At 38.9% G+C, this 24,468-nt stretch overlaps 1 pseudogene; it reads left to right on the top strand.

Annotated features, from left to right (window-relative positions):
- Positions 1 to 19,554, top strand: part of LOC107751003 (kinesin-like protein KIF21B) — an 86,077-nt pseudogene extending 66,523 nt beyond the window's left edge.
- Positions 19,555 to 24,468: the final 4,914 nt, after the last annotated feature.

Here is a 24,468-nt window from a genome sequence, read left to right as displayed (position 1 = left end):
CATCTCTCTCTCTCTCTCTCTCTCTCTCTCTCTCTCTCTCTCTCTCGAATTGGCAATATTTAAGAAAAGGGTTTGGGGGGGGGACTAGCCCCCTCAGTGTCTATGGTGGTTATCGTCCTTATCAGACATGAAAATATGTTGTGGCACTATCGTGCAGTCTGTATATGACGTTTTTCTAGTAAAATATAATTTACAACTTTTAAAAGTGCAGTTTCCGTGCTGTGTTGAGACTTAGGCCCAATTCCAATTCTATTTTATACCCCTTCCCCTACCCTACCCCTCCGCCTAGCCCTTCCCCTTGTCCCTTGAAACAGATTGTCAAGGGGTAGGGGTGAAAATATTCCCCTAAGAATTGGGACACCACTACTATGCCGTCACACGTCATCATACGTTGTCTAGCTCCTACAATACACACACCTATACTGGTGTGCTGGTGTGCATTAGAGCCTTTAATTACCGTTCTATATTAATGCGCTGCTTACTGACTCACACACACATATATCAGAGATCGCACAGCTCACACATCCAGGAGCAAAGGAACTTGTCAACGCTGCTCCACGACTTTTATTAATAACAGTTTAAATACTTAATTGCTACATTATATTTTCCAGCAACGAGAGGATAAAATCGCTGTTTTTGAAGTAAACTGACTCTAAAAAGAGAAACGCACAGACGCGCATACACGCAACTTTCATCTCTCTCTCGCATTGGCAATATTTGAGAAAAGGGTTTAGCGATTTCTAATTATTGGGGGGACTAGCCCCCCTCAATGTCTACGGTGGTTATCGTCCTGATCAGACATGAAAATATGTTGTGGCGTTAGCAAACTTTAGCGATTTTTTGCAAACATTTCTTGAGTAACATGACCGTAAATATGAACTCACGATTGAATGTAACATAAAACAAATGATTACTTTTCGTTAAAATCTTTATTAATGCCAAAAATGCTTACATTTATGTGTCTTTTTGTTCGCTCGGGCAGCCATGTTGCCGCTGAAGCCGGTTTATGCTGAGATAATTCATACCCCTTCGTTTGAAGTGTGGTCCAGAAAAATCTTCGGTTGAAGGGCTATCTGGCCCTTCCCCTTACCCCTACCCCTCCAACCAAAAGAGAATCGAGACACCCACAGGAAAGGGGAAGGGCTAAGGGGTAGAATTGGGATTGGGCCTTCCTCTTCCAGGCAGATTTGTAACATCTTTAGTTGACTGGAACTTCTTAATTATTGCCCTTATGGTGGAAATGGGGATTTTCAATGCTCTAGCTCTTTTCTTAAAGCCATTTTCTAATTTGTGAAGCTCAACAATCTTGTTCTGTACATCAGAACTATATTCTTTAGTTTTACTCCTTGTGATGGATGATTAAGGGAATTTGGCCTTTGTTTTCCCTCACATTTATAATCCTGTGAAACAGGAAGCAATGGCTGGATTATTTAATGTTCATAATCACCCTGGTGTGCTAAAAATGGTAAATATGAATGGGAATATACTTCAGAGATATTTTACTCATAAGAATTCCTAAGGGTGCCATTAATTGTGGCCAACGTGCATTAGAGAAAAACATTTATTTCATAATGAGAATCTTTGTGTGGGGTTTTCCTGTTGCTTTACAACATTGTAAAACATTGTATTGTAAAAACAAATCAATCAATAAGTAATACACTAATAATTAAAAAAAGTAATAAAAATACATAAAAAGGTTTTCCTTCACGTTTATATATCTAAGAGCAAAGATATTCTTTCCAGATGTGTTTTAATCATTTCCTTAGACATTTAGTATAATGACAATGTAAAAACCAATTATTTAATTTTGCAAACAACATAATATTTAGTATAAATTTGCATTTATAAATGAAAATGTACGAAGATGGTTCCTTGATGGATTTATAGTTTTTTATTATTGTTATTATACAATTATAATGCAGTATGTGTCTATTTAGTTAATATAAATATCTAATTTTAAATGTGTTATGGTTGTAGTGTTTACTCTTTCTATTTTTGTTATTTTCATTTTACTTTTTTGTTTAGTTATTAATGTACTATGGCTCTTCATTTACTGCTGCAAAGCACTTGGGTCAACATGTTGATTTTAATTTTACTATACAGATAAATTTGACCTTGACATATACTGCAGAAATAGTATGTTTCGGTAATAAGCTATTCTGAAAACCAACAATTGAACATACTTAAAGGTGAAGTGTGTACCAGCTCGTTCCTTTAATCAGACATGCTGTTTTTTGTGTGTGTATTTAAAAAAAAATGTTTTTTTTTCATGTCAGAAGTCCAGACGTAGGCTACACCCCTCCTTCTTCCCCTCCTCTCCGAACACGTAACGACCGCAACGTCTTTTCCCGCCTGACAAGCAACCAGAGTCAGGGCTCAGCGCTCGACAAGTGAGTTGCGCACAAACACACATACGGCATGAACTATTTATTATCTTGTTAAAAAATCACCAGAGGCTGATTTACCTTTAGGGTTTAATTCCTCATCGTACCTGAGCATGGGATTTTGCACGAGCCCACATGTTCTCTAGGTTTATTTAACTGTTTTCCTTTTCCACCAAGCTAGTTTTTCTCCTTCAGCTATAAGTGAATGACTTTGCTTTCTGCCAGGTTTCTTCGAGTGCTTCATTACAGTATTTTAATCCACTAGTTCGGTACCTCAGCTTTAACCCTACATGTGCCGCAGGCAGTATTGATCTCTAATTGCAGTCAAATGCTTAGTATAACTCAAAGCCGACAGCAGAAGCTACTGTCAGTTCTTCAGCTCCTGTGAATTCCCATTATAACACCACAAGTGCGCACATTAGGGTAGGATAACCAATTATTCCACCCTCTGAAGATGGGTTTTGTTTGCACGTTCCTTCCATAATTGAATCAGCAGCATGTGATATTGCCATAGAGATCTAAATTGGTCATTTGATGCGCCTGTCAGGGATTTATCTCATTATTTCTTCAACCCCTTGAATATTGCATTCTCCTTTTGTGCGTGTGAGTGTGTGAGTGTGTGTATGTGTGTGTGTGAGTGTGGGGTAGGACACAAATGGCAGCAGACTGGAGATTTCTCTTAATGTAATTTCTACCAGGCCGCACCATACTGAAGTTTGTTTACAGCGTTTGGCTTGGTATCCTGTTCGTAGTCATACAACCACCTTTAGCACAGTAATTTTGTGTTTCGTGTTAAATCACCATAATTAACGCTGTTTGCTAAGGCGAGCATGTCTATTACTGTAGCTCATACTTAGAATTAGGGATTCGAACAAACCCCTGATGGTATTAAACTTAAGTGCAACCCTTCCTGCACTATTTGTGCCTCAGATCTTGCAAGCTTATTGAAGAGAAGCACGACATTACTTTTATAAGCGTAAATGGCGTTGAAAATGACATTTCCAACTTAAATATGTTATAACTATTGAATGTACGGACTTTGGAGTACGGATTTAAGTTTGGTCTCTTTTTTTTTTTTTTAAGAAGATGCTTGGCAGATTATTGTAGAAGTGAAAAAAGTTATGCAAGTTGAAGTTTATGAAAACATAAAATGTAAAAATTAAAATTTCAATATTTTATGTAAGATATATATTTTACAAAACATGTTGAAATCTAAAACTGCCAGAAAATTAAAACCAAAAATCTCAATGAGTTGTGTTTCAAATTTGAGGTTGATATCTCTAAAAATGAGCTTTCAGTAACATTTTGTTTGGGTGCAGTTCCACACTTTTCCACTAGATGACCATCAAACCCCATTAGTGACCATATAAGGGCGCCCCCATTTCCATATATGGTTTGAGTAATCTGAAACGTATTACTCGTGTTTTAACGTACTTTCTCAATATTTATGAAGTAAATAAGACATCATATTCAGAGGTATTATGGGCAGTATAGCAGTATTTGATTTTAATTCAACCTCAACCCTGAACGGCTGTTATAGTTCATGCTGCATCACAAATGGAGAGTCTGTCAGTTTGTCTTTATATTCAAAACATTTTTAGACCTTTTTTAAAAAAAATAGAATGGATGTTATCTTTTGAACAATTGGTATGAAAATTAAAGGTTTTTACCAATTATTCCTGATTTTACATGTGCATCGCTATTTCAAAATAAAGGTCAGAACTCACTCGCTGACTCTGACTTTTGTTGCAAATCAATAAATTATGGTTGCTCTGTAAAGTATATCGAAAATAAGTCATAAATATCAGTCACAATAATCAGTCACAAGCCAAATATGAAAACTAGAATCTTTAAGCTTTCAAATGAAATATAGTTTCTCAAGATTACTTTAGGTTTAGACTAAACTATTACTGTTATAATCATGTAATAACTAATTAGCCCACCGGTGTCGTAAATGTTACTTTAACTGCAAGATATGAAGATGTATAGATGTTTCCTTTTTTTTTTCCTCGCAGCATTTAAATGAGTTTAAGTATTAGTAATACTATTAGTATTAATAATATTTTTAATAATAATAAATAATTTTAAGTCATTCTGCATCCCACTGTTTTTGAGAACCACTGTTTTTAGATCATGAAGAAATATTCATTCAGGTGTGTCTAAACTTTTGACTAGTAGTGTATGCATTAAAGAGACATCAACTGATGAAATCTCTTTTTAATAATGATATAAAAGTAATAATGATACAATTCTGTAGCAAATACATTGACCATTTTGAACTGTCTTCATATATGGTGTTGTCAAAATATAAAATTGAAAGACACAAACCAAAATTGACTAATACTTGAAGTTTTTAGGTATTAATTATTATTATTGACAAAACTATAGTTGAGTAAATGTAAAAAATGCATAGGGCTCATACTGACCCCATTTATGAAGTCTCGTGTAGTGATACAAAAAATGTAATTTTTTTAAACATATGACCAACAAATATGTACATGCTGAGGCTCAAATACCTGTATAAGATTTATGAAGAAGAAAATGGAATATTAAAGTCCCCATCAGTGAATGGCACGTAGTGCACTATATAGGGGACAGGGAACGATTCAGACAGTGTAACTATGCTTTCCATTGAGGAAAAAAAGAAGTCTGGTTTCGCGCTGTGTCACGCTAACCATCGCACCGCACACACACTCTGCTCCGGTCCAGAGACACGATAGCACGGAGCGGATCACATGCGCGAGTCGGCACAGACCACAAAATGTATGGAGCTATTTGAATTCTACACAGAATGCTAGATTTTTTAGCAATATGGATGAGATTGTGGCTGGCATACCCTGTCAAATGCGGCTTTACGGAGCTCAACGGCTCTGAACGGCTCTAGCCCAAGCTGTGATATAAACGAACGCTATTGGCTATTTTAAAAAGGGGCGGGGCTGCTTGATATGTCCCGCCCTGTCTTCCTGTTTCAGTTAAAATGATGTCAACACATAGAGTAACGCTGCGTGTTTCTAAGCATTTCAGGGGACCTTTAAGGAATTAAAATGCCATTTTTTTATTAAATTTTGTTTATAAAGCACCTTTCAGGCTACAAAGTAACTCCAAAATGCTGTTAGTTACAAATAACATATATGTTTGGAAAATATATTTTAAAAATGACACACTATTGGGTCAATTTGACCCCTTTCTAGGATTAAACTGCATGCACATGCAGTATTTATGGACCAGAATAACACAGGCTTTTTTTGACTTGGTCTAGTAATTGCATAGCAACAGTTTGAACATCCTAGCAACCACATCACAACACCCTAGTAACATGCATGGGCACACAAGTTATCTGTATTTTTAAAGATGTAACAATTCTGTCTATAATAGTCGTTGTCTGGGAATTAACTTTGACAGTTATCATGCAGTGCTAATAAAACTCATTCTTTACCAATTATTTTTGTTTAGAACTCATGTATGTTGACGCACTTTTACATTAATAATCTCACCTGTTAATGTGCGTGTCATTCACAGTCAGTGCGCCCGTCTCAGTCTATAAGCTGTAATGTGATCTTAATTATTTTCGCCCATGAGACGCTTCTCCACTTGATTACTGATTGGTCCCTAATGGGAGGGACTGACTTTATTAGATTGGAATCCTGACAGCCTTTAAGTCTTTGCTTCGGTTAGAACAGAATAACAAACCAGACAGCAGATGCAAGACATTCATGCAGGCCAGTATTAATAGACCTTGGTGTCAGCGAACCAAAGTGTCCTGTCAATTGGTCACACTCTCAATATGCTGTTTCTCAAATAAGCATGTGAGCATGTTGTAAGTTTCGTTACTTCTAGTCTGAGTCTGTATCTAAAAGTTGCGATAATGCTTGACACTGCATTTACATTTCAGCCAATCAGATGCGATCTGAGGGACTGGTTCATATTGTTTTTCTTTTAACTCTAAGAATCTGGCTTCATTGACCAGCGTCGCACGTAGATATGCAATTCGAAGGTGTTTAGCATGGTTGATCCTCATCGCTGGGGCCGTGATCTTGTCACATTAATTTGTTCCTGTTCAGAATGAGAAAGCTCTTAAAACGATGTGGCCCATGATTCTGCAGTTGTACCTAATCTTGTTTTGATAGAGCCGAGTTTGTTTAACGGCCGAACACCCCGTGAGATTTGGTAATATGAAGTTTGATATGAAATTAGTGTTTACATACAAAACTGTTACATCTGGAAATTTGTCTTGAGGGCACATATACTAGAAGTTTGGGGTCAAGTCTCTTATGCTCACCAAAGCAGCATTTATTTGAATAAAAGTACAGAGAAATGGTAATATTGTGAAATACAGTATTACTGCAATTTTAAAATACTGTTTTCTATTTTGATATATTATATTCTATATTTTATATTCTATTTTAATATAAATCTTTGAATTTTCAGCATCATTTCTCCACTCTTCAGTGTCACATGATCCTTCAGAGATCATTGTGATATGAGACACTTCTTATTATTGTGCTGCTTAAAATTTTTTATTTTTTTTGAGAGGAATAGACATTTCAAAAGAATAGCATTTATTTGAAATATAAGTCTTTTGTAACATTATAAATGTCTATTCTGTCACTTTTGATCAGTTTAATGTATCTGTTTAATGTGTCTGCTGTATATTCATAAAAGTATGCAGTATGAAGGTATTCATTCATTCGTTCAGTTCTTTAAAAACAAGTAAAATCTTACTGAACCTAAACTTTTGATTGGTAGTGTAGTTTATTTCTAGTATCTTTACGTGTAGCATGGGCTTTTAAATGGTCACGACTGGAGTTTAAAAATTGGATGTCAATCTGCACAGACATGTTTAGTGAGTTTGACACTTTAGTCACGTCTTAAATCACATAATATTTAAGTTTTATGTCAATGCTGTTGTGCTTTTTAACATTTATTCCAATGCAATGTCTTATAAATGCATTACTTTAAAAGCTATTTTTGTTTTTGACAAACATACATTTCCATAATAATCGATTGCAGCTCATAGATATTGATGATAGAGCTTAATACTATGTCCTACCCTGGTTTTACGTTTTCTCCACTTCAAAATACTAATTTAGTTTTAACAACAAAATATTTTCAAAACTATTTCTGTTGATGAAAGAAAACCACGTTTGTATATCATTCATATTTCATTCTCTGCACATCAGCAATCATCCAAGTTCAAATTAATGCACTTCGTATAACGTGCGATATATAACGTGCGAGAGCGCTATAGTGTTTCAATAGGAGATGCTGCCCAAATGAAAAAATTGTGTTGATAATACGTCTCACTAAAACGCTGGTCTTTTTTATTGGTCATGAGAGTCACAAATAAAAATAACCGAGTGAATTAAGAAGTGAAGCATCCATTACAACAACACAAGCTCTGGGAATACATCACTGTGAGGCTTGTAAATATGGATCAGAGCTAAGGTTTGGAGTGGGCTCTTCCTGTTAACATTGTGTCTTATACCAGTAACCCCACCCAATGAACTCTGCATAATATTCATGCTAACTCCTCCCCTTTGGTCTAGCCCCACCCCCTGCTCCCGCCTGCTTCCTGGAAGGCTCCTCCCCCTCCCTCTCTGTCTTCTACTGACTCTTCCCACCTTCCCCTAACCCAACTGCCGTTCTGCCCTATAGGTCGGATGACAGCGACTCCTCTCTCTCGGAGGTGCTCAGGTAGAGATCTCTGTCTGTCATTCTGTTTCCTGTTGCCTGGTTGCCCCGCCCGGACACACCCCACCGGGTGAGGTCATGGCGTGAGCATGCATGTACCCTTTCCATTTGCTTCCTGTGCTGTGAACTCTGAGAATTGAATGAACCTTATGGACGGACTTGTTTAAATAACTTCAACGATCTTGCAGGTTCAGAGGAAGGAAAACTGATTTCGAAATACAACGTTTGATCTGAATGTACTTGCTTAAATGTCAGCTTATGACACAAAATCATTTAATTGAACATTTCCTGCCAAGCTGTTGGGAAGGCCCTATTAAAAACCTTATTTGACTCCTGCAACAGCTGTGGACTAGCATCAAAAGGTGTGTGTACTTACTAGCCAACTCAAAACGATTTTGGTTTGGAGTATCACACCTTTTTTTTGCCAAAATCTCAATGCCTTTAATATTTTTCTCTGATTCCCTAACACAAATTGTCGAAATAACCAGATCTGACAGAGAAGATCTTCAGTAGTCACTCCCAAGGCCATGAGCGTGACTCACCAACCGAACAATATTTTCAGGCAGTCCAGAAGTTGTTTTGAGTCGGCAGGGCCATTAACTCAGGGTTAAGACCCAACTGCTGAGAGACACCCTGTCTCTTGATTCTTCAGCAACTATGCAAATGAAGCTTATAAATGAAAATCAGCTGGAAAATTGGCTAGTAAGATTCCAACCGAACTTAGCAAGGTTTATGTCTTTTTGTCCTTTGAACCACCAGTGATCTAATTCGTTTTTTGCAAGTTTCCTCTGGTCTCTGTTGTAAAGAATCCAAAAAATTGGTTCAGACAAACCCCACAGGTTCAATTTTGTATGTTGCTCAATATTCTTTTCTAATCCAATATAGTGACACTGTGATTTCTCTGCACCCCATTATCCTGACAGCACAATTGCATTTTTTTTAGTTTCTTTCGAGTTGTTCTCGTTATACCATTAGAAGCTAATGGCTCTATGATGGAACATGGAGTGCTTGGAACAACTCGGTCCCAAATTTCCTTTGAGAGACAAATCTGTTTAAGCGAGGAATCACAGACAGCTGGCTTAACTTGTTCACCAAATGAGCCAGCAGTGATAAACTATCCCCGAATGAAACAAAACAGCATGATGATAAACTTCACAATATGATGTCTTAGTGTTTCGGCTAAATTGTCTAATCTGAAGCCAGTGTAACTAGGCAGTTTTAAATTTTTTTAGATCAACACCCTCTTTGATCGGCATAAAGCTGAGTGAGTCAGTAGGGAAGGCTTCTTTTTTCTGAACCACAGAGGTCTGCTCTAAATCCCGTCATGGGGATGTTAGGATAAGGTTCATTCATAAAAACTCCCCACTTCGTTTATCCATGAAAAGCACAGAAACTCCATATCCTGACCTCTTCATGCTCGTCTTCTCTGCTGAGGAGACTTGGAGAAGGGGCAACGGGATCCCCCCCCCCATCTCCACTCCTCCTTTCACCCTTCATGTTTTTCTCAGAACATCTGATTTCTTTGCTTTCAACCCAGTGGAAGGGGTCCAGAAACGTGAGCTCACTCCTCATTGGTTATGTGCTGCATGAAGGTTTGGTTTTTAGAACATAATTTCTATTTTTTCTTCCAAATTTGCTGTCATTTGTTCTAATGTTTTTTTTTTGCACTTGTGTGAAATGGAGTTTCCTTTTTCATGCGTTTTTAGTATTGCAGGCCTTGCATGTCAAGTTTCTGGCTGTGTGTATAGACTTATTTTTCGTTTATGGCAGTAATGTTCATAGCGCAGCATGGCACTACACCTGTATTGAGTTTGTTTGACACTAAGTGAGGAATGAAATTGCAAGCATTTTCATTAATAACGCTTAACTCAAATGAGCAAAAATTAAGCTGCATGGTGTGGAGAAATTATGTGGCGCTCATTTTTGAAGCTTGCTAAAGCAAACATCACTATTACCAACTCCCAACTGTAAACTGTTTCTCCTGGTGGGCAATAAAGAAAGCAAATCATTAAAGGAAGTAGGAGCATTTAGAGAAGTCTTATTTTGACTTGATTAGCAAACAGCCAGGACACTTTAGCAACCACAAAGCATTGTCCTGAAAACCACCCAGAACACTGTAAACATGGCGAGGAGTTTTGCATGTGCACACACCACTTACATTTTCTTCAGATGGCAAAATACCTAGTTGCATATATAGTTAAAAATGTATAATATGCAAACACAGCTTCAGTTAAATGCTTTATCATAGTTTGTAAGTTAGTATTCATTGATTGAAGTTCGTACACACATAAACTACTTAGTAGATACTTATGTTTAAACTCCTCATACAGTGCTGATCACAATCAGTTCCTTTTCGCCGGACCTCCCTAGAGTTCCTCTCACTTTAGAGAGCACAAATGTGCCAACAGCAGCCTCTCGCGTTTCATCTGTCCTCAGAGAGCTGGGATGTCCCAGTTTCCTCTTTAATCAGCCATCCTCTTGTCACCTCTGTGCACCTGCGCCTGCACAGAGGCTTTGACGGCTCCACCATCATTAGGACTTCACAGGCGCTGAGCTGGACAGAGGCTGATCCTAGCCCACAGGAGACCAATTTCCCTTCATCCCAAACTCCAGCTTCATTTCCGTCTCGCTCGGCCGGCAGGATGGAGCGTTCCGAGACTGGGCTGGTCGGGAACGCTGTCAGCCTTAAGGGGAAGAGCCTCATTATTTTTTTTTAGGGGAGGGAAAGCTTGTTTAGCCCTGCCAGGTTGCCAATGTATGTGGGCTAATTGGCAGCCACAACTAGAGTTACAATGCTTTCTTGGCAGCAAAAATTGACACAAAAAAAATGAAGGCAGTTTTTGAAAAGTAATGCCTACTTTTGTTTGATTTTGTTTTTCTTCTGACAGATTACTTCCACCTGTTTACTCAAAGAAATGACTTCTCCAATTTCCGGGAGGGGTCAGTACTGAGCTTAAAACTGTTGTGACTGACATAATGCACCCTCCGCTCTGCTCAAGGGGGAGCATGGGAAAATAAGACCGAAATAAGTCAGACGAGAGATGAGAGATCAACCCCGAAGTCGTTTTACTTGTCTTGGTCCCTCAAGTACAAGACCTTGAGACCTTAAGTTTTATTTTTGCTTCCTGAAATTCTGGAGCAGTTTATAGATGAATCCTCTCTTCCATCAAAACAACGTGTGTTTAGCACATCTCTCTTGCGATAGAAACCCTCATTTAGCCCGTGGCAGCGGTCCATCATAAATCGAACCAGAAATTCTTCTTGCCAGCTGTCAGTAAACGTTACATCCATTTGCAGTTGGCTCTGTGGTGCTGTTACGATGGATGTGGAGATTGTGGTTTTCAATTGCACACCAGCTTGCCTGCACTATTGTTGGGGGAAAACAGAAAAAGCTAGTGGATGCCATCCAAGGCGAAGCATTGTCCGCTTTCCGATGTGATATGAGCAGCCATGACAGGTGTCGTGTGATGGTTATGCCAAGCCTGTCAGCCATTAGACAGACAACAAAATGGTGACATCATAACACGAGTTCCAAAAACCGTTCCTGCCTCACCTTTGTCTGGCTACGGCTTCAGTGACTGACGGGCGGTTTGACGGTGTTCATACTGGTGAAAACGAGATTTGAAGTGTCTTTTGGGAGCTGCTGGGGAAACTCTGTGCTTCCTAATTGGGACCATCTCGCTCACATACAGGCTGACAAGAGAAAGAAGTGCTGCCTGGCTCCTGCAAAGAGTCTTTTAAGCAATTTCTGTGGATATAAATAAATTTAAAAAGCCCCGTGTTGCTCTGCATCCTCAGACGCGGTGGGTTCCTTCTTTTCATCCCTGCTTAAATGAGAGAGTTTCAGTTGATCACAAGCACAATGCACAAGTCATATCTACTTTCTGTTCTTGTGCATATCAACTCAGGCTGGATAATGGACCAAGCCAATGGGGCAAGGGACCTCCGAAGCCTTAGGACATGCAACAAAAGAAACTGAACACCAGGGCCCTTGGTGCATACAGCCTAAGTGGTGTGTAGAGTGCATTCTTAATTCGAGGGACCCCTACATGCAGGATAAAGATTAGCCATTAGGGGCTGCAGTGGTGGAGGCAGGAGGCTCCGAAGACCTTGGCTGCAGTTTGCATCAGTCGAACAGGCTTCACTTTCAAGTGTGCATTCGGCTTGGCTTTGCAGTCGGTGTGACATCACGTGTATCGGCTCCCCTGCTGCTTGGCAGTGGTACACTACGACAGGACATAATTAGTACCTGCTCGATATATGGAGTCTGTTCTATTGTTTTCACTGATGTCCGTCTGCCTGGCTCATGGCTGTATCCTGTGTGACCCATGGAGTCTGGAGAGAAAGACAGAGTGGCGGCCTGTAAAACACAGCTGGAGTCTGATAACTCAAATAAAATATCAGCACGTTGACAATGAACTTCAAGGAGAGCAGCCGAAGGATGGGGGTCTGAAGTGTGCAAGGTTCAACTGCCGGATCTCACAAAGGAGTGGACGTGAACAATTGAGTCTGCCCATTGAATCAAGTCCACCTAGCAGTTCCATTGGCTGAAAGAACTTCTAATAACTACTCTATTCAATGACTGAGAAGAAATTCTACAAAATCTCTTTGATGCATGTTTTCTAATGCTTATATAATACTTAGTATATTTAATACTGTTGTGTACCAATTCTGTATATTTTTAAGCTCCATGTACTTGCTTAGCATACCGTTAGAATAGCATTAGCCTAGTGTTACATAACATGCTAGCTTACCCTACATATGTATATACTATAAACAGCATTCTTTATGGCTTTAAACCTGCCATTACTAATAGCTACCCTTTGGGGTCCTAAGCAGACCCAGGCAGTTTTACTTCACAAACCTGACAATAACCTGTAATTAGGTTAATGGATTGGGATCATATCAGGAGAACTTCTTCCCATTTCGATTTTGTTTCCTTTCTGTTCTCCCTCAATCTGTTGTTCTTTCACACATTGATGCAAAAAATAGTTGTTATGCTTTTTTTGTCCATCCGCATGGAACAGATGGCACACATTGAATCTGAACACAAAAAAACTTTGTTGCGACATCCTCCTTTCCACCTGCTCAACTAACCTCAGAGACTTCCTCACTTCACAACAGTGTTTTAAAATGCTATGTGTCTTTGTGCAGGGGTGTAATCACTCCCACAGGTGGGCTGAAGGGGGGCAGGATGGCCCCATTGCAGTGTGTGGCAATGGCCGAGGGACACACCAAACCTGTGCTTTGCCTGGATGCCACAGATGAGCTGCTTTTCACTGGCTCCAAAGGTACAGTTTTTCACACTGAACCTTTGAGAGGAAAACATAAACACCCATAAGCACACAAACATGAGCCAATTTGAATTACATTTTCTCGAGGTCATAGTTTCAGCATGCTTTATTGAGCTATTCATCAGCCCACTGCTGTAAAGATGGCTAACTGTGGGCAGCTCAACAGAAATCTTGTGCAACTTCATATATTACTCACAGTGCTTCAGTTATTATTCATTTAGACACTGTAATCATAATGGCATGTTTTGCACTTTTGCATTTTGCAAATTATGTTTTTGTGTTTATGTTGTTGTTAGTTAATACATTGATCAAAATAATTTCTAAACCTAATTAAATTATAAATTATAAAACAATTATAATGACGTGACAAAGATATGTAATGGAGGCAGGGCATTTAATGAAAGTAACGTGTACGTTCCCTTGGAACTGGAATCATGGCGGAATATCATGTGAAGTCCACTTCGCAGGGCACTTGACAATGATCAATAAGACAACGGTCGAATAAGACAACGCTTGAATGCTGCTGCCTGAACAAGAGACCTCCTTACTGAAGTGAAATTCGGGGGATCCCTTCAGCTCGAGGCCCCCTCTCGAACGCCACCCTCCGCGCGTCGGTAGCCCCCCGGGATCGCCTGATCGGTCGTCGACCGACCGCGAATTTAACCGCCCGTAACTCCCGGACCCCGGGGGCTATAGACGCGGGGGTGGTCTCATTCGAAAGCGAGCCTCGAGACGTACACTCGATTCGGCGTTCGAGAGGGTTCCTCGAGCTGAAGGGATCCCCCGAATTTAGAGCGGATCCGCTGCGCCGTTACGGATATATGGCCGTTCAAAATTTCAATGGTATTCCATACACTTAAGCTTAAAGCGTTTCATCCAGGTAGCAAACAATGGAGCGCGCTCTGCTGGACAAACTACGTAATTACACCATTTACAAGCATTTTATCTGTGTTTTATGTTCTGTAAAAAAAAATTTCATATCGGCAGCATATTCGCCGATACCGATATATCTGCGACGTGCTCATATCGGCCGATAAAATCGGCAAAATGATATATCGATCGGGCTCTAATTTTAAGCATGTCTAACCTTTTGCCAATTTGCCTAAAGTGCACTTGTTACTATAGGCTTAAGGATGCACATGGTGCATGAATAGTATAACAGTATAGTATAACATTTTTTTTTAATACCTGATATTCAGATCGTACCTGCAAGGTGTGGAACTTGGTGACTGGACAGGAAATCGTGACCCTGAGAGGACATCCTAACAATGTTGTGTCTGTCAAATACTGCAGCAACTCCAGCCTGGTCTTCACAGTTTCTACTTTATATATCAAAGTTTGGGACATTCGTGATTCTGCCAAGTGCGTCCGGACGTTCACGTGAGTATTTTTTCAACTTATGAAATGAGCATTTAGCTGCAGCATCTGAATGCACCTAGTTTTATGCTTAACGTGAACATTTCAACTCGTCCATCTTTAGGTCATCGGGTCAGGTGGTCTCAGGCGATGCCTGTGCTAGTACAACCACTCGCACTATCACTACAGCTCAGGGCGAGTACCAGATCAACCAGATCGCCCTTAATCCCTCCGGATCCGTGCTGTACGCTGCTGCAGGCAACACTGTCCGCACATGGGACCTCAACAGGTGCATAGTTCATTCCTAAGTCGAGTGCAACTGGTATTAGCATTTATTGATGGTCATTTATTGATTAATTAATAAACCTACCAAGTGAATTGGCTGTACAGCGTTCATCACTATGTGCATATTCTGTTATATTCTTTGTGTGCAGAATGCAGGCCACTGGGAAGCTGACCGGACACATTGGGTCAGTCATGTGTCTTACAGTGGGTTCTTCTGGAGGAGGCAAGGATCAGGTGATCACTGGATCCAAAGACCATTATGTGAAGGTGTGTTCAACCATTTTAGTTTATTTCCCTTTTTTATATAGTTCTCTTTTCTTCATGTAGTCAGCTAGGATGTAGATTTGACATTGAGTACAATGTTGTGCTTATAATTTTAGGAAAATATTTACATCAAAAGCAGAAATGGCCATTTTCTACCTTGTTTTTGACTATGGTTTGAACAATTGCAACATCGTTGCATATGAAATAAGTAGCATGCATGTGATTATGCATTTGCATTCAACTAATCATGTAAAGTGTTATGTTTACAGTACATTTACTCCATCAAAATTTTCTTTTAACACTTTAGTTTTTCCAGCACTGGGCATTGTAGTTAGTTTTGAATGCATGAATGCAGTAGGAGTTTTGTTCAGTGCTGACTAACCAAAAAAAGTGCTGACACAATGTAAATTTGAGTTTCATTATGCAGATTTGGTGAGAGAGCAGAACTGCACTGAACTAAAGTGATCGACAGCTTCAGTGATTATAAAGGGATCGTTCTTTGTTCGCTTTCTGTATATATTTAATCCCAATTTGAATATCTGTTGTTTTTCATGCTACTAAAAGGAACAATGTGCATATGACTGTTCAGTCGATGGCTTGATTTACCGATATGAAATAAATTATTGTGAGACAGAACGGCTGACCACATAAGTCCTTACGTATCAAAACAATCATACAGCAGTCTTGTGCTAATGTATTCATCTCTATTGCGTAATAAAAACCTGCAGGAAAATGTTGTTTTGGCAGCTTGGTTTCAATAAAAGCTTTTTTGAACTAACAAGAAAGGTTTGAGCTCTGAAACTTGCAGTATGTTTTTATATTGCAATGACCTCTTACAGTATATGTCAAAATTCATTCTCAATTCATGACCCCTTTAATGCAGATATTTGATGTTGTGGAGGGAACCCAGGGTAACATCGGACCAGCTCATAACTTCGAGCCCCCTCATTACGATGGGATTGAGTGCCTTGCTATACATGGCGACGTGCTGTTCAGTGGTTCCCGTGACAATGGCATTAAGAAATGGGATCTGGGACAGCATGAACTTATTCAGGTAAAAATGAGAAGATTACTATTGCATGTAAGCGTCTTTTGGTTTTTTGTTAATGTGTTATGTCATAATGTCACACTGGGGATGGGGGGATCGGACCCCTGAATACCGCCCATAATTTACACGCTGCTTATAATGCATTAACCATTTATGGTTATTTATTAATTTGTCATCTGTACAATCATCATAATGTGAAAGCAAAAAGCCTTATGTGGCAAAATGTAATTATGACTGAGAAATGTAGATTTTTGGAGTTAACTGTTAATTTAAGGAACTAGAAATAAAAAAAGAGGGGACTGTGTGAATGATAAGCAGAAAGTGCTTTAAAGAGTTTAAAGTGCATTAAAGTTAAGACAGCTTACATGACTGACAGCAACAAAATTAAATACAATATCCAATACTGATAAATAATATATATACAGACAAATGATGTTTCAGAGGGGAATAACCCAGCGTTTACCTATTGTTCCTGTGTCAATAGATGTAGGATGGCTTCATTTATCAGCGCTGGTTGACGTCACCGTGGTCTGACAGCTGAGAAAGCTCTTAGTAGTACGTTTGATTGTAATGGTTTCTCCAGCTGCTTATATTAGACAAGAACACATACCGAACACATTTATCCAGAGCTAAAAGGTCAAAAATAATGGAAGACTATTATAAGATGATGTAAAAATGGGTTCGACAAAACGAGTCTCCTGCACATCAAGGAAATATGAATTATGCATTTCACAGGTACATTTGATTGTAATAGTCATCATTTTAGCACATTTTAATGCTGAAATCCAAAATCGAGCACAGACATCCCCAGGAAAATCAATGTGTGATGATGAATGGAGATCTTATACCTGTAAACATTTCCAGTTTTTTTTTTTTTTTTTTGTCAGTTGTAGGTGAAAGACATCTTGATTTAAAGCTATATCTTCATGTCAATCTTTATTTTCGTTACGCAGATTTATTCAGCGCTCAATCTATGAAACACATATATCTGGGTTAAATCAGATCACAGCTGTATGTGCACATCCAAATCTTTATATATTAAGTGACTGACAGCAGACGCTACCTCTCTCCCTCAAAAGGAAGACGTTTGAATCCCAGTGCAGTTACCAATGTATAAACAGCAAGTTTATCTAAACATCTAAACTTGACTTACTCGCCTGCCCTCTTTGATTGCACAACTGAGTAAATTTGCCAAGATAATGTGCTTTGGTTGCTGTCTTTTATGAGAATTTCCGTCCGCTTCCCCACAGGCCTGTTGGCGGGATCAGCAGGAACTTGCTGGAAATTCTTCACGTGATATATAGAGCTTCATGAATGTTTCATTTCTTTCATAGCATATATGTTTTTATTACTCTGAGGTTTGTTTTTAATAAAATGTTAATTTGGCTTGTTTGTCGAACTCATTTGTAGTTTTATTATTACTGGTGCTTTACTACTAATTTTTTTGCTTAGAGTAAGGGTTAGAGGTCAACCCCAAACTGCAGAATTAAACTTCATGCACTGCTTGTACCGCTGACACGGTTGACACCGAAAATGGTGCAGTTTGTAGATCGGAGGTGTTCTAAAACTAGAACGATACTTGTTTCTCCACAGCAAATCCCAAACGCGCACAAGGATTGGGTGTGTGCTCTGGCGTTTGTTCCCGGGCGGCCCATGCTCCTCAGCGCCTGCAGGGGGGGAATGCTCAAGGTGTGGAACGTGGACAACTTCACCCCCATCGGAGAGATTAAGGGCCATGACAGCCCGATCAATGCCATCTGCACCAATTCCAAACAGATCTTTACCGCCTCCAGGTGCGTGCATCAGACAAGAGAGAGTGTTTAGAAAAATAATAAACTACTAGGGATGCAAGATTCATGGAAAAAATTTTTCTTTTGGTTCTGTCTTTTTTTTTTTTTAATGGACTGGTTTGCAAATTAGGCTGGACAGTTTGTTCGTGACTCAGACCAATCTGGTAAACAGAGGCAATTACCAGTGTATATATATATATATATATATATATATATATATATATATATCCTTTCTTCCATATTGTGAGGTAAATGAGTGTAAAGGCTTATCAAAAAAAAAAAGTTAAGGACTTGGTTCTGTGCATCGATTGCTGGGCATTGCAATCAAAAACTGCAGCTGAACAGAAGTTTGCAGGGGCGACTTTTAAGCGGACTAAATGATTGGAGGTGAATACAAAGAGTACAAAGAGAGATTTTTGAAATTAGACACTCTTATTTGTCATTGACCCATATATTTCTGACACAAGACACAAAGGCCATATATTTCTGCATTCGTGCATCACCATGTGTACAAGGATTTCAAAACTGATATTTGCAACATGACAGAAATGTAATCAACTTTGTTAGTCATTTTCAATATGCAGGGAGAAGCCTATAGGAGATGCTAAGAACTTTATATGGCATGAACATTTATCTCAATTATGCTAGGAGTAAAAAAACTCAACTGGGACACGCAGATATGCAAAAATGCAAGAAATACAACAATTCATCTTAATCGAACAGTGGTAATAAATGGCTGTATTTGCCACAACGAGCTAATGTCACATAATGTATGGAAATACATTATGATGTTAAAGAAAAGATGAATAGTTTGGTCGAAAGAACCTGTTTGCAGGTCATACTTCCCATCTCTAAATTAGAAGAAAGAAAACTTCATAGGTGCACTAGGAAAACAAGATGAAGAACATCTTTCATATCCTATAGAAGAACAGGTTTTAACTATGGTCATTTTGAAATAATAATAATATAACCAGTTATTTACGGCCCTCCAAAGTCCTAAATGGGCCATCAGCTCAATGCGACTGTTCACTCTCTTGTGACGTCTTTTTCCAGACAGTAGACTACTTAGAAATGTTCAGTCGGACTAATATGTTTTTAAGACCTACTTTTGTGCATTTCGGGGGCGCTTGTTTGTAGAACAGATGGTGTGGGCAGGGGATTGTGGGATTGTTTGACTGTTCTTCATTAATGTGCCTCTAACAAAGCTCTCCTGTTCTTTCAACTCTCTCTGTCTCTGTCTTTCTCTCGCTCTCATCCCTTCCCTTCGCGCTGTGGGGCTTCATAACCACAGTGACTGTCGGGTGAAGTTGTGGAGTTATGTCCCCGGGCTCACGCCCTGTCTGCCCCGTCGGGTCCTGGCCATCAAGGGCCGGGCCACCAGCCTCCCCTGAGCCTCCACTAACCACCTCCTGCCTGGTTCCCTCTGGTACTGTCCTTTCTCTCTATGTCTCTCTAGTTGATAGTATTTTCCCCTTTTCCCTTTTTCTCTCTGACAAGTCCTTAGCTGAAACTCTCCTACCATAATAAGCATACTTATCACATAAAAGTGGTCGTTTCAGCCTGTTCAGACTGTCTGATGCATATTGCAGCACATAAAAGTGGCAAGAATCTTCCAAAACTTCAAGCTGTGATCTGATTGGCTGGCTACTTCGCAACTTGCGCAGGTTTCAATGAGCCTATTTGGAAACAAAATGCTGACCAGGCTGCTATAATAACTGTTTCTGAGGAAAAAACTAGTTGCAAGTTTTGCCAAGCTTTGCAAGGTGACATTTGAATCTTTCAAAGAAAGTTATTTTTAGCAATTTTGTAGCTTCAAGATATCGGGACTTGAGCCGCAGAATGTCTTGAGAATAAACTACACAGCTCAACTGTGTCATTTTGTTGTTGTCAATTATTTCTCACTCTGTCAATTGTATATCATCTTTCTCTGTGTGCATCTTTTCTCTGTTTCCAGCTCTCTCATACGGTTTCGTTTCAAAGGCCAACTTCTTTTCAGGTGTTTGATCCCACAGAACTTTCCCTTAGCTCTTTCACTTTGGGCCAATAAAGGAAAATTGTACTAATTAGACTCTATGCATAGTTCCCCCCCATTTCAATGCACTCAAGTGGCTCATCTTTTAGAGAGCAATAAAAACCTAGGTGACATTTGAATCTTTCAAAGAAAGTTATTTTTAGCAATTTTGTAGCTTCAAGATATCGGGACTTGAGCCGCAGAATGTCTTGAGAATAAACTACACAGCTCAACTGTGTCATTTTGTTGTTGTCAATTATTTCTCACTCTGTCAATTGTATATCATCTTTCTCTGTGTGCATCTTTTCTCTGTTTCCAGCTCTCTCATACGGTTTCGTTTCATAGGCCAACTTCTTTTCAGGTGTTTGATCCCACAGAACTTTCCCTTAGCTCTTTCACTTTGGGCCAATAAAGGAAAATTGTACTAATTAGACTCTATGCATAGTTTTTTTTCCTCCCCCATTTCAATGCACTCAAGTGGCTCATCTTTTAGAGAGCAATAAAAACCTATTGCACCTTTAATTGCATTCAACACCAGTGGCATAAATCTGTTTAATTGGTTCTAGTTAAGGTCTAGGAACCACAAGATACATCCTACCTCAACGCCCCGTGAGACTTGGTGCTGTTTCACCAGGATCCATTTCAGTATTGCTGTTTAGAACTGGTCATAAGTTAACTTCATAAACTGAAGTGCTTTTTGCAAGACCTAGAAATTTGGGCTATAACCTTCTTGGTGAAACATTTTTTATATCCTATTGGCAATTTTCTTCTTGCGCAATGTTTAGCCCATTAGTTTTTCTAGATTATGGCTACCCTTTATAACACTTTAAAACAGAAGTGTTAAAGAATTTGCACAACGGCTTTTGATATTTTATTTCTGGTCCCTCAGCATTTTAATTTTTCATGGACAGTTCACCTAAAAATGAAAATAGTCCTTTACTTTAAACCTGAATGACTTACTTTCTTCAGTGGAACAAAAGAAGAAGTTTAGCAGATTGTTCCAGCTGCTCTTTTCCATACAATGAAGGTACATGGAGGTGAATCTTTTGAGCTTCAAGAATCATCCAAAAACACCATAAAAATAGTATATAAAATCGGTGTTCTATATTCCAAATCTTCTGAAGCCACACACAAAATTTCATTTAAAATGTCATTTGTTATTCAATAAAAAATCATCTGTTTCACCTCTCATTCTTGTCAGTGTACTGTATATTCAAGTATGCCATTTATAGACGTGTCACATCTAGAAATACTTTTGTTCGTTTCTCACACAAATCTGTCCTTTGACTTAAAAAAAGGAATACAATGCACAAGTAACATTAGACTACTGATGTTTTTATGCTTTTTTGTACTTCTTGGAGCTTGATTTTGGCCATTCATTGTCAAAATGGACAAGAGCAGCTGGAACAATCTGCTAAGCTTCTCCTTATGTGTTCCAATGAAGAAAGAAATTCATAAAGGTTTAGGACAACATAAAGTTTCGTACATTTTTACAGAATATACATTTTCACACAATCTACCCCTTTAAGACACCGTAATAAGATGTAAAATAGTGGAAAAATGAACCTCAGCCATTGATGTTTCTCCACTATCACACTTCTGAACAAGCATCAAGCATGTTAAAGACAGCAGTGTTGAAGTAGGTCAAGTTGGGCACCGTGTTTTCCAATCCTCCTCTCAGTTTCACTCCCTATTAAATGAAATAGGAAGCAGCCTCCTCTGCATTGGAGGATACGGCGTGCCTGATGGGGGTACGTGGGCGTCAGCGAGCTTGTTTTGCTAGAACACATGCAGCTTTGTTTATTTTTACGCCATCAATCATGCTGTGCCACGCGCTGTTCCCTTCTCAGGCTTTCCTAGATTTACAGTCTTTTTTAATGAAACATATCTATCACTCTTATCTGCACAACATTTTTTTTGGACGGCCCTTGGCAATTCACCACCTGAATGCAGCCGCGTACACGAGCTGCTGTAAGGAGGAAGCTCTTATTTACAGACAAGAGAGATGCGGTTTATCTGATGAAGGACCCACAGCATGGATAATCACACATCAAGTGCAGCAGGATTCCCATGCTACGGAAAGAGATTTTATCAAATTTGCAAGTTACCCGTTTTGATTGAAATTTTTTCCCTTTTTCGAAGACAACGTGATGACGCAAAGCTGCTGTCAGTCATTTAAAGCTACTATACAGTGGATATATCTTTAGAGTCTTTAGGCTGGAGTCATTTGCATACTGTAAAGCTCATATACATGCATAAATATTCATAAGGAAGAATGCAGTATGGGCTTCCTTAACCTTTAGGTTAATATATTTCTCCCAGTGGTTGGCACTATATATATCTCTTTAAATTTAACAGTAGACTGAGTGTGAACTGCACCGTCATTAAGCCGGTATGTCATCCTCGTTTCGATTATATTTGGGTTTATGATTCTAGAATGTAGAACTATTAACAATATAGGCCGTTTTTTGACCAAATAATAAATTTTTGTCCTTTGAAACAGAGTAATACATTTGTAAAAAAAAAAAAAAGGGCTTTTCTGTGAAGTCTTCTAAAATAAGGCCAAATTTATTAAATAATGATCAGAGCATCTACTTCAAAGAACATTTGTTTTCAAAACTGTGAAAAAATGCTGCTTTATACCGTCTTGCATCTTTTTTTTGATGTGCGTCTGTGTTTTGTTCTTAAAGGGAGATCAAAATGTACAGCGCCAAACGTGTTGCCAAAGTTTGATTTAAATAATCACTAAATAATCGTCCTACATTCAACAGAGTAATACATTTGTAAAAAAAAAAAAAAGGGCTTTTCTGTGAAGTCTTCTAAAATAAGGCCAAATTTATTAAATAATGATCAGAGCATCTACTTCAAAGAACATTTGTTTTCAAAACTGTGAAAAAATGCTGCTTTATACCGTCTTGCATCTTTTTTTTGATGTGCGTCTGTGTTTTGTTCTTAAAGGGAGATCAAAATGTACAGCGTCAAACGTGTTGCCAAAGTTTGATTTAAATAATCACTAAATAATCGTCCTACATTCCCCCCGTTGGATCACTTTTGCAAAATTGTGCGTTTATACTGGTGTTATGTTTAAACGAAACGAACAACAGGCCTCATTCGAAAAACAAGAGCTAAATGAATTTCTGCGCATGTTGTTCGTAAAAACATGTTTGCATTTTATGTGCAGTTGCAATTTACATAATGCAAGTATTACACAAATTATTTTCCGTACAGTTTCTACAATTCATTCTGTTTCAATGAATGAGGTTCCGAGATCGTGTTTGTACAGTATGCTATTCTAATAATAATGCATACTATCACAGGGTCAACCTGTTTTAATAAGTGCCCCTCATTAGTGAGTTTACAAAAGACTGTGCTGTGAACTCATTTCATTTTAGAATAGCATTTTGAAGCATTTTTGGTACAACTGTAAAATTCTTGTGAAGAGAGCTTGTCAAAATGTGCTTGGTATTGCTAGGACTTAAAGACTGTGAAATTGGTTTGCGAATTCAGTTCCATAACAACACTGGAAATTTCAGCCTCTCAGTTATTTCTCCATTGTGTCTGAAAGCACATTGGTTCACAAGGCTGCTTCTGAGATTGACAGTTAAACCTTAAATACACCTTAAACTGACGCTTTTTACAGCCATGCCAGTCAGTGGCCTGCAATTCCTGGTGCTCATCTTAAAGTCGGTTTTAACTTTCAATCTGAAGCTTCCGGGGTTTATCTTTCTTACGCATTTAGCTTCACAGCAGTAGTTTACCAGTGGTACGTTTAGTGCTGTAGCTTTACGGTGCTTATATTTTATATTCTAGGCCAGTGACGCATGGCATTGACATGCTGTGTAAGCTTCTACATCTGTATAGAATCTCAAAGGAAAGCTTTTCTGTACAGGGGAGATTGTTGACGCCTGTCTATTGATCAGCGTAGCGCTAACTTGTGGCTTTGCCCCCCTGTGATGCCAAAGGTAAGCAGGTTGCCACTGTTGCCCCAGCTGCCTTACGCCTCTCTCCCGGCCTGAAGCACAGGGCCACACCGCAGTACGCCTTACGCCTTACCTCACTCTCAGCGTGTGGGACGTCATGCCATCGCGAAATGCTGCTGTTAAATCCCTTTTTTGGTAAAAAACTAATGTTTCAATGGGGTGCTTTCTAGTTACCTGGCAACCCAGGTAGGCAATTAATACGCAGATTAGAAAAGACATTTAAGTAATAGAGAAAAAGAGGCTAAAATTAAAGGCTTGACAGAACAATCAGTCATTTTAGAGCTGTTCTGCTGTAACACTGAGCAGAGCTGACAGTTTATTGATCTCCAGGAGCAGGTGAAGTGCAGCGGGGGCGTGTATATATA

Source organism: Sinocyclocheilus rhinocerous, unplaced genomic scaffold (genome assembly GCF_001515625.1).
Source record: "Sinocyclocheilus rhinocerous isolate Xijiao unplaced genomic scaffold, SAMN03320098_v1.1 scaffold2647, whole genome shotgun sequence".
Lineage (NCBI taxonomy): Eukaryota > Metazoa > Chordata > Actinopteri > Cypriniformes > Cyprinidae > Sinocyclocheilus > Sinocyclocheilus rhinocerous.
Note: the sequence above shows the minus strand (reverse complement) of the source record. Positions and strands in the feature narration are given on the sequence as shown.